Source organism: Leptonychotes weddellii, chromosome 3 (genome assembly GCF_054177405.1).
Source record: "Leptonychotes weddellii isolate Sample4059 chromosome 3, ASM5417740v2, whole genome shotgun sequence".
Taxonomy (NCBI): domain Eukaryota; kingdom Metazoa; phylum Chordata; class Mammalia; order Carnivora; family Phocidae; genus Leptonychotes; species Leptonychotes weddellii.
The window spans coordinates 67386005-67398474 of record NC_138371.1 but is presented as its reverse complement, the minus strand read 5'-3'; positions in this window follow the sequence as shown (position 1 = coordinate 67398474).

The following is a 12470-nucleotide window of genomic DNA, read 5'->3' as shown; positions in this document are numbered from 1 at the left end:
CTCCTTAGGCCAAATGATCACTACTTAAAGTAGGTGGGTTTGAAGCAAGTCCATGGGATTCTGTCCAAGATGACTACCTTCTGGGCTGAGGAGCCCCAATAGAAGTGGCTAAGTGAAATGTTCTCCTGGGGTCAGGAAGTGAAGGAGGTCAGGCAGAGTCAATACTGCGTTAGAGAACGGGGGCCGGCTCAGAACAAACTGAGTGCCTGACATACCCTATTACCCTGACCTGGCAAAATCATCATGTGTTCTGGACAAGGGGCAGATGACTATTTGCCAGTGGTTTAATAATTTAGTATATTTAGTGTGAATTTCAGATGATAAATTATAATCTATTCTTAAATATAAGTCTTAAAAAAATCCATGATGGACTATGCTACAGAAACAGGTTTATGCTTAAAATAACACCAAAAAATCATGTGTTGGAGCATTCTGGCACAATTTGTACTATCAATATTCTATGCCTGATATCGCTCTGAAGGCTGTACAGTGAAAAGAAAGAGAGAAATGTGCATATGAAAGCCCAAAGTCATTTTTAACATAATGAAATAGGGCCTTGATTTAATGTTACCCAATAGAGATATTTCAAGTAATAACTTAGACATTTGAAAACAGATATTGAGGTGGGTTCCTAGAAAACAATGTGGTAATCTTGGCAATACTCTCAAATTGGTAGACAATCACAACTAAATGGCAAGCACACAGCAGAAGTGGCCATCCTCACTCATCCACTGACGGACAGTGAAAAGCTTTGGGATTTATGCCAGGATCAATCAAAATACTAAATGCGAATCTTCCTCTCCTTTCTAAAAATAGCATCTGATTTAATATAACAAACCCACTGAATACATGAAAAGACAATACAAATCTGACATTTTTTGAAGATTTTATTTATTTATTTGAGAGAGAGACAGAGATAGTGAGAACACGAGCGGGAAGGAGAGGGAGAAGCAGACTCCCCACTGAGCAACGAGCCCGATGTGGGGCTCGATCCCAGGACCCCAGGATCATGACCTGAGCCGAAGGCAGCTTCTTAACTGACTGAGCCACCTAGGCGCCCTTCAAATCTGACATTTTTAGGCAAAAATTAAAAACGATACTTCTGAAGCTAAAGTGGTATTCAGCTCCAAATCTGAAAACAGGAAGATAGAGATCAAAATGTACATCCTTTAGAAGAAGGGGAAAGATTTTAAATGTAAACAAACGATTTGATCATGTGGTGAAATCTTCCATTATGAACCACATGTCTTCCAATACTTTCAAAATCTACCGTTTCTTTTATAGGCACAATTCTGCCAAGTTTAGATCCTCCTCAAATGTCACGATTTTGATTTCTAAAATGATCTTGTTTAGATGTAGCAAGCTGCATCTTCTTGTCTTCAGTTTTTTAAGTTTATTTGAACTACTATGAATGATGTTTTGAAACAATATCTGGAATATCTGGAAAAGTGTCCAGATCATTTTGAAATTCACCTTAGATTCAAAATTCTGTAAAAAATAAGAGGGAATAACATAGGTTACCCACTTGGGTTTTTTTGTTTTGTTCAGGATTTAACTGAATAGAGGATCTTTCCAAACCCTAAATGTAGGGAGTTTCCTGTTCTTCCTGGTAAGAGAGGAGATTTTTTTAAAAGAATTTTTTTTATTATAATCATATTCTCATTTTCTTCTCTCATATTTCTCATCTGTCTACTAAACTTATAGAGGGTTGCTAGGTAATTAAAACATGCTTATATTTTCTGAGTCCTAGAAGCCACTTTAAAAATGTTTCAATGTTAGAGGCAAATAATGTCAACCGCATCTTTAAATTAGCATGAGTGGAAAGTCAATGTTGTGATTATAATTCCAGATTCCATTCAGGCAGGTCTTGCCTTTCCTGCCCTGTTTGCCAATTAGAAATGTGTGGTAGATTAGTGTGGCCCAGCTGAAGAAACACAATAAGGCATGCCTGGGATAAAAATGAACTGCAGAATGTAAAGCTGATATGGTTTCTTTCCTCTCCAAAGATTGAGCAGGATACATCACACAGATGAGGGTCGAGGGACAGCCCCAATAGCCAACTGTCTCTCTGAATCCTTTATAACTAAGGAATGATTACTTTTCTACCATTGTGTCCAAATGATACAAGAAAAATACAGAAAAATAATTTTGCATGTGTTAGGTACCACCTACATCTGCCTACAGATCTTCATGACGCAGATTGAGAACAACCTGCATATGTCACTAGACAGAGGGGGTTGGAGTTCAGAGCACAAATCCCATTGGCAAGGATATATTTTAGTGGGTTGAATTACACCAATCTGATAAACAACATTTGGGATCACCACAGGGAGGGCTTGGAAAGAGAGAGCCTGCTCACGAGGAGATGCTGACACCTGGGAAGAAGCAGGGAGGAAGTGTGGCAGAACAAAACCCCATTTAACTACTGGTGATGGCTTCTCCAGCATGAGACTTGGCTGTCCGTTGCCATCTTGGAAGATGTTGTGTAGATATTGATATGCCCAGATAAAAGAAAAATAGGCTCCTTCTTCAAATAACTTCTTTCACTTATTCTTCAAATAACTCATAATACCTATAGGATTCTACTGCAAAAAAGACTATAAAAGAACAAACTTCAGAGAATGTTAAGGTCTTCTGGGATAGAATCTTTTCACAAATTCAGTTGGATTAAAACTAATTCCACTTCTGAATCTAAGATTTTGCATTTGGCTAGGTGAGTTAGCTAAGATTTAACTCTGAAGTTTATTTCAGTCCCTACAGTGTGCCATATATATGAATGCAACTGATATTTTTTTCAATTGACCTCTTACACAGCTATCTTGCTAAATCAACTTACAAATTTTAATAATTTATCAATAGATGGCTCTAATTTTTTGTTTATGCAATCATATTACCTAAAATACAATGACAATTGCATTTCTTCCCAATTGTCGTAGATACTGTGGATGAATAAATGAAAAAAGAGAGAAAGGAAGGGTCTCCAGATACTTGAAGATCATAAAATGGTCTCCTGCTACAACATTCTTTGCTTCTTGAGTGGTAGAATGCACAGGGACTAGAGGTTTAAAACTGGGACCAATACAGTATCTAGAATATTCTGACATTAAATAAGGTAGCTATTTCTATATTAAAATGAAATAAGAAACTCTCTTTAAAAAGAAAGGAAAGAGAAAAATGTACATTTCTGCCAATTATAAAATTCTCTAAATTAAATTTCCAATAGCAACTTGTTATTATGTCACTGTCTTTTCATTTTAAAAATTATTATGTTTGAAAGAGGTGGAGGAAAGTGGAGGGAATTTTTGAAGAAAATGACGTCTGTTATTTGACACAGCTCAGTTGTATAGCTGATCATCCATAATTTCTCATAAGGAGTCCCGAAGATAACGCTCTATACTTTTAAACTTTGTGCTCTTGGCCTGAACTCTGAAAAATATTTCTACTAGCCTGGCCAAATATGCCCACTGCAAGCATTATAGACTGAGTTTCTCTACAAATACAACACATATTCCAGTCTATTTGAAAAGCATTTCCTCCCTTGAGAAAACAGTCATCTTTGTATGGATAAATTGATTAGTTAAGTCCATACTACTCCAATTTTAAAGTAGCATGAAGAGCTGTATTTCAACACTCAAAGATGTGGAGTTTCTCAGTTAACTAGTGAGACACACTTCATAGCAGAACAAAACAAATATTCTGTGTGACTAGAAAGCTCCTCCAGCTAATGATTAAAAGGAAATAAAAAAATGGTGACCAAATATTTTATGTAACATGAAGGAAACAACAAAAGAGAAACCAAGTCTCTCTATTTGAGGGGCTTATGACATTTGGTGGTTATGCTGATACATCGTCCATATAAATGTCTATGTATAAACTGTCTGATTGCAAGGTGGGCCACTGTGTTCAAAATACTTTAAAAAGTATTATGGGTAGGGGTGCCTGGGTGGCTCAGTTGGTTAAGCGTCTGCCTTCGGCTCAGGTCATGATCCCAGGGTCCTGGGATAGAGCCCCTCATCGGGCTCCCTGCTCGGTGGGGAGTCTGCTTCTCCCTCTGCCCCTCCCCTCCACTTGTGCTCTCTCTCTGGCTCGTTCTCTCTCTCTCAAATAAATAAAATCTTTAAAAAAAAAAGTTTTATGGGTAACTTATAATTACATGTAAAATTTACTTTTGCTACAAGTGGAGGCATGTAATCAGGGCAAAATTATCAAAGAACAAATAATCATGGCACTTTCTACCCCTCTCCCCTCAACCCCCTAGTTCTCAGTGCTGAGACTAACCTTAAGTCAAGAACAAGAAGATCTCATTTTATTTTAGTTAATATGGACAATGTTACTGTGGTTTATCAAATAGAACATTGAGCTGAATGGGGTGTATGAACAGAAAGTGAAAAGCACAGGTTAAGGAAGAATGGAGTAACAGTCAAGCTGAAAGCCAATCTGAAAAGGCTACACACTATATTATTCCAACTATTTGACATTCTGGAAAAGGCAAAACTATGGAGACAGTAAAAAAAATTAGTGATTGCCAGGGAGTGGGTGGGAGGAAGGATGAATAAGTGAGCACAGAGGTTTTTAGGGCAGTGAAATTATGATGTTGTGGTATCTGTATGATACCACAGTAATGGATACATGTCATTATACATCCATCCAAACCCACAGAATGTATACACTAAGAGTGAACTGTAATGTGAACAATGGACTTTGAGTGATTATGATGTGTAGATGTAGGTTCATCATACACATATTTCAGTCACATAGGGTAGTATTCATGTATCTTGTCTCTAAAGTCTTTGGCTGTTATTGTTTGGGAACTGTGGGCTTCTGCCTATTGACTACATAGCAAATTATTGGGCCTAGTCTCAAATCTTTCTGTTGTTGTCATTATTGCTACAGGCACCACCCCATAGTGTCATAATTGAAAACAAGTGATAATACTTTAACAAAACTCATTTATCAAAAATTTTAATATCAAGATAGTAATAGCAACTGCCTTTTTTTCATGTGTCTGTTGGCCATTTGTATGTCTTCTTTGGAGAAATGTCTGTTCATGTCTTCTGCCCATTTCTTGACTGGATTTTTTGTTTTTTGGGTGTTGAGTTTGAAAGTTCTTTGTAGATTTTGGATACTAACCCTTTATCTGACAAGACATTTGCTAATATCTTCTCCCATTCTGTAGGTTGTCTTTTGGTTTTGTCAACTGTTTCTTTTGCTGTTCAAAAGTTCTTTATCTTAATGAAGTTCCAATAGTTCATTTTTGCTTTTGTTTCCCTTGCCTTTGGAGATGTGTCTAGCAAGAAGTTGCTGCAGCTGAGGTCGAAGAGGTTCCTGCCTGTGTTCTCCTCTAGGATTTTGATGGATTCTTGTCTTACATTTAAGTCTTTCATCCATTTTTGAGTTTATCTTTGTGTATGGTGTAAGAAAATGGTCCAGTTTCATTTTATACATGTGGCTGTCCAATTTGCCCAACACCATTTGTTGAATAGGCTGCCTCTTTTCCATGGGATATTCTTTCCTGCTTTGTCAAAGAATAGTTGACCACAGAGTTGAGGGTCCATTTCTGGGTTCTCTATTCTGTTCCATTGATCTATGTATTTATTTTTGTGCTAGTACCATGCTGTCTTGATGATCACAGCTTTGTAATATACCTTTAAGTCAGGCATTGTGATGCCACCAGCTTTGGTTTCCTTTTTCAACATTCCTCTGGCTATTCGGGGTCTTTTCTGGTTCCATACAAATTTTAGGATTATTTGTTCCAGCTCTGTGAAAAAGGTCAATGGCATTTTGGTAGGGATTGCTTTGAATGTATAGATTGCTCTGGGTAGCATAGACATTTTAACAATATTTGTTCTTCCAATCCATGAGCATGGAACATTCTTCCATTTCTTTGTGTCTTCCTCAATTTCTTTCGTAAGTGTTCTGTAGTTTTCAGCATATGGATCCTTTATCTTTTTCGTTAGGTTTATTCCTAGGTATCTTATGGTTTTGGGTGCAATTGTAAATGGGATTGATTCCTTAATTTCTCTTTCTTCTGTCTCATTGTTAGTGTATAGTTATGCAACTAATTTCTGTGCATTGACTTTATATCCTGCCACATTGCTGAATTCCTGTATGAGATCTAGCAGTTTTGGGGTGGAGTCTTTTGGGTTTTCCACATAAAATATCATGTCATCTGCGAAGAGCAAGAGTTTGACTTTCTCCTTGTCAATATGGATGCCTTTTATTTATTTTTGTTGTCTGATTGCTGAGTCAAGGACTTCTGGTACTATGTTGAAAAATAGTGGTGAGAGTGGACATCCTTGTCATGTTCCTGACCTTAGGGGAAAAGCTCTCAGTTTTTCCCCATTGAGAATGATATTCACTGTGGGCTTTTCATAGATGGCTTTTATAATATTAAGGTATGTTCCCTCTATCCCTACACTGTGGAGAGTTTTAATCATGAAAGGATGCTGTATTTTGTCAAATGCTTTTTCTGCATCAATTAAGAGGATCATATGGTTCTTGTCCTGTCTTTTATGAATGTAGTGTATCATGTTGGTTGATTTGAGGATGTTGAACCACGCTTGCAGTCCAGGAATAAATCCCACTTGGTCGTGGTGAATAACCCTTTTAATGTACTGTTGGATCCTACTGGCTAGTATCTTGGTGAGACTTTTGGCATCCATGTTCATCAGGGTTATTGGTCTGTCATACTCCTTTTTGGTGGGGGTCTTTGCTTGGTTTGGGGATCAAGGTAATGCTAGCCTAATAGAACAAATTTGGAAGTTTTCCTTCATTTCTGTTTTTTTGAAACAACTTCAGAAGAATAGGTATTAATTCTTCTTTAAATGTTTGGTAGAATTCCCCTGGGATGCCATCCAGCCCTGGACTCTTGTTTGTTGGGAGTTTTTTGATTACTGCTTCAATTTCCTTGCTTGTTATGGACCTGTTCAGGTTTTCTATTTCTTCCTGTTTCAGTTTTGGTAGTTTACATGTTTCTAAGAATGTCCATTTCTTACAGATTGCCTAATTTGTTGGCGTGTAGTTGCTCATAATTCTTATAATTACAGTTCTTATAATTGTTTGTATTTCTTTGGTGTTGGTTGTGATCTCTCCTCTTCCATTAATGATTTTATTTATTTGGGTCCTTTCTCTTTTCTTTTTCATAAGTCTGGCTACAGGTTTATCGATCTTATTAATTCTTTCAAAAAACAGCTCCTAGTTCCGTTGATCTGTTCTACTGTTCTTTTGGTTTCTATTTCATTGATTTCTGCTCTAATTCTTATTATTTTTCATCTCCTGATGGGTTTAGGCTTTATTTGCTGTTCCTTTTCCAGCTCCTTTAGGTGTAACATTAGCTTGTGTATTTGAGACTTGTTTCTTGAGAAAGACCTGTATTGCTATATACTTATCTCTTAGTACTGCCTTTGCTGCATCCCAAAGGTTCTGACCAAAAAATCCAGTCAAGAAATGGGCAGAAGACATGAACAGACATTTCTCCAAAGAAGACATACAAATGGCCAACAGACATAAAAAAATGTTCAACATCATTTGGCATCAGGAAAATACAAATCAAAACCACAATGAGATACTACCTCACACCAGTAAGAATGACTAAAATTAACAAGTCAGAAAACAACAAATGTTGGTGAGGATGTGGAGCAAGGGGAGCCCTCTTACACTGTTGGTGGGAATGCAAGCTGGTACAGCCACTCTGGAAAACAATATGGAGATTCCTCAAGAAGTTGCAAATAGAGCTACCATATGACCCAGGGATTGCACTACTGGGTATTTACCCCAAAATACAGATGTAGTGATCTGAAGGGACACCTGCACCCCAATATTTATAGCAGCAAAGTCCACAATAGCCAAACTATGGAAAGAGCCTAGATGTCCCTCAACAGATGGGTGGATAAAGAAGATGTGGTGTATATATATATATAATGGAATATTACTGAGCCATCAGAAAGGATGAAATCTTACCATTTACATTGACATGGATGGAACTGGAGGGTATAATGCTGATCGAAATAAGTTAATCAGAGGAAGACAATTATCATATGGTTTCACTCAAATGTGGAATTTAAGAAACAAAGCAGAGAATCATAGGGGAAGGGAGGGAAATATAAAATAAGATGAAATCAGAGAGGGAGACAAACCGTGAGAGACTCTTAACTATAGGAAACAAACTGAGGGCTGCTGGAGGGAAGGTAGGTGGGAGGATGGGGTAACTGGGTGATGGGTATTAAGGAGGGCACATGATGTAATGAGCACTGGGTGTTATATACAACTGATGAGTTACTGAACTCCACATCTAAAACTAATGATACACTATATGTTAACTAATTGAATTTAAATAAAATGTTAAAGCAAAAAAATAGCAACTGCCATTAATTGCTACCCTAGCATGTAATAAGCATCTACTATGTGCCAGACACAGAGCTAGGTATTTTTACCCTGCTTGTATCCAATTCTTACAACAACTCTAACAAATAAGCATCAAAATCCACAGCTCGCACATGAGGGTTCTGGGATGTCTAAGCCCCATCACAAGAAAACAACACAGCTGGGATATAAATTTAAGATTCTGTGACCTCAAATTCTGTCTGCGCTTTACTATACCAGGCTGTTTCTCCAAGAGAATTTTGTACATATGGTTCTCTATTCAATGTTTTGTTATTTTATAAAAAATAAATAATGGGCAAGTACTCATTTCTTTTTATGCAACTAGACCTTTAATGCACAAAAGCACTAGCAAACAGAACAGTAGAGATGAAAGAAAACAAAGCAAATGATACCCAAATCATGGCCATGTAAACCAGTGAACCCAGAGCACTTCAGACAGACCAGCAGTACCCTGAGCAAGCGAATCATATAGCCATGAAGACCATTGTTGGCTTTCTTTCCTAAGCTGGGCTTCCTCAAAGGCAGACAAACACAAATCAGTAAATAAAATTCCTTATAAAGTCAAATTCTGGTAACACTCCCAGCGGAATTACGGGTGGAGGTACATATGAGAGAAAAGAAGTCATTTAAAGTTTTGGTTTTATAAACCCTGAATTATTCAATTATTATTATTATTATTACTACTACTACTACTACTACTACTACTACTACTACTACTACTACTACTTTATAATCTCAATCTTAATTCCGGTAGTATGTTTGAGCATTTAATAGACTTTATTTATTTTTTTTAAGAAAACTCTATGCCCAACCAATATGGAGGCTTGAACTCATGACCCCAAGATCAACAGTCGCATGCTGTACTGACTGAGCCAGCCAGGCGCCCCAATAGACTCTATTTTTTAGAGCAGGTTTATTTCCACATCACAACTGAGCAGAAAGTACATAGAGTTCCCATAAACTTCCTGTCCCCCAACATTCACCGTTGCCCCCACTATCAAGATCCTGGACCAAAGTGGTACATAGAGTACTCTTATTTTAATAATTATACAGTATTTCTATCTCCATGGAATTTTTGAGTGCTGGTTCATCATGTTCCCGCTCTCTGAAAACCGGTTAAGGCATACAGAAATTCTCATATAATCAACATGTAAGATGAATCTAAATAGCTCATTCACAGCCATTTCAGAAATATCAAAATTATAGCTGACACTTGCTGAATGTTTTGTCTGTGCTTTTCTAACCTTTGACTTGTAAGAAGTCATTGAATCCTCATAATAAATAGCGAAAAGTGGGTGAGTATACACATTTTAATAAACTCTAAAATGTCTCCATTCTCTCCATGGAATGTGTGGCATCCACACATGCAGGCTACATGTGCCACAGGTAGATCAGAAAATGCATCCAGGAAAGGCACGAAAAGTTTTAATACTTCTCAATATAGATTTATAGAAAAATACAATAGTCATATTAAAGGGGAATAATATGGTTCAGACCACATACTGTCATATACACTTGTGTTTCTCTCCAAATGGCTACTCAAAATGGGAAAGAGAAATTATTTAAACTAAAAGGACTAAAATCAACTGGAGATATTTTTCATTGTACTAAAATATACATTACTATGAAGAATCTTGACTCTGTTTGCATAAAACAGATTAAAAATGACAAGTAAATAAGCAAATGCCAGGGATTTTTTTTTTCTAAAAGGAATTTCTATGTCAGTACAATGTTTTAACTGATTCTATTTAATTAAATGTGCCTCCTAGAGCTGGTTTATGATAGAATTATCATGAAAGTCCATGATTCTGACCTTGGGATATGGCAAATCTTGAAATGCCTTCTGAGTCATTCTTTAAAAAGAAAATAATCTTCATTATCAGTATAGGATTAAAAATGGTCTATGGTATGAATCACAACCTGTTCAAGCATAAGGAATTAAATAAAAAAACTTTTTCAAAATTCTGTTGTCCCTACATGTTGTAAATGTACTTTTGTATCCACTTACTGAGCAAATACTTAGTGACAAAACTCCTAGGACTTTAAATGAATTCATATTTTATTAATTACAACTGTGTGTGTGTGTGTGCGTGTGTGTGTGTGTGTTAGGGAAATGTTTAGGAATGTTTTGCATATGTACAAGAAGGGAAAGAAAGACTAATTTTATCTTGCCAATGCTTACTGCACATATATGTCCATGGTGGTGTCCCAGCCACTCCACAACTTGAAGGTGTCCATAGGCCACACTTTGTAAGTAGTTTCATTATATTCTACTTCCCTGAAAACTGGTTAAAGCGTGTAGAAACTCACATACACTCAATGTGTAAAATGAACCCAAATAGTCCATTCCTGGCCATTTCAGAAAAATAAAAATCATTGCTGAACTTTGTTGAGTGCGTTTTCTTTGTCTGTGCTCCTTTGAGCACTGGGCCTGTTAATTCATTCCATCTTCAACACAACCTTGTGAGGTGGAATCTCTTATTACCCTCCACAGTACAGATGACAAAAAGCTAAAGTACTTGTCCAAGATCACAGAGCGAAAAATGATAGTGTATCTCCAAAGCCTTCGCCTATGGGGTGAATGGGGCTCTGTTGTCATTTGTGGAGGCAGAATACTTGATTAGATGAGACTGTCCCCACCCATGTTAGGACACTGAACATTCATTCTCTTTTCCCATTAAAGGCTAGTCATAGCCCCTAGCCACGATTTAAATTAAAAGTGGTTCTCAAGCCCCAGCTCTTCCAAGCATCCACTTGGGAGAGAAATAGTCTAGGTTAAAAACACTACCAGCCTTATTTCCCCAACAATAGCACAGCTCACTGAGGATTTATACACACATACGTACACTACACATATTCACAGACTCCTACACAGCCAGAATTTGAAGTGAAAATAAAATTGAGTTAAACATTTTTCTTCCTCATTTTACTTTCTCAACAAACATTGCCTTTACTCCATCCCTTACATCCAGAGGGCACAGGCAGGATGAAGGAAAGACAAGGAAAAAAAGAACAGAAAATATAAAGCTTCAAGGAAATCAAGTAGAAGGAAAAAATATTGTTATCTGTAGGATCTATTGAGATAGGAGTCAGCTGTTCACAAGTCACTGAACAAGATAAAAACAGTCATAAAGTCAAAACCATTATCTGCCTTGACTTGACTCAAAATATGTTTATATATTTTTGAGAAGCATTGCATTTCAGAATGGAGATGGCCCAGCAAACGAGTGCAGTTTCAACGCCTACCAAATGGAAGAATGCCCCTGACAACTTCTGTGACAGATGGCCATGCAGCCTCTGCCACATGTCATTTCCAAGAGCAAGGCAGATCATTATCTACTTTTAGAAGGAATCCATGTCTCTCTTGTATGGTACTAATTGTTAGAAAGTCTTTCTCACTTAGAATAGAAATCTGCTATGCCTCAGCCTCATTTCTACCCCCTGGAACCATATGGAGTAAGTTACATCCTTTTTCCACATGATATTGCTCCCAAATTTTGAAGCAGTTGTCATGTTGCCCCTGAGTCTTCTTTTACTCAAAATAAACATATGCAAAACATATGATATGTCCTCCTAAAAACAGGATAACTGGTAGTATGACCTATGTCTTTAAACGTCCTGTTTCATTTCTTTCTCAATAGTAATTTTTTCTTACAGAGCTCCAAATCAGCACATCTGGTGTGCATTTGTTTGGGTGTGCTCTGTAAACTCATACATACATATGCATGTGACTATGAATATGTGCTCAAAAACATAAACTGCACATGGAGCTTGTGTGCATGGAAACTTGTAGACACATGTGTGTGCACACGTGTAAAATCTACATGTTGCTCATCTTTCCTTCTTTCTAGGGTTCCTTCTTTGTGTGGCTCCAGTCCAGCCCCAATATGTGGGGTGAGTTTGCCTAATTCCAGACTTATTTCATCCCCCTGGAATTGGTTGGGGTTGGTGCTTTAAAGCTGTCTTTACCTCTCATAACTCAACCATGAATGGATGCTTGCATACTCCCGTCTCCTGTGTGCCCAGCCTTGAGTAATTAATCCTCATCTTCCAAAGGTAAAGAAAACACTTAGACACTACATCAGAGG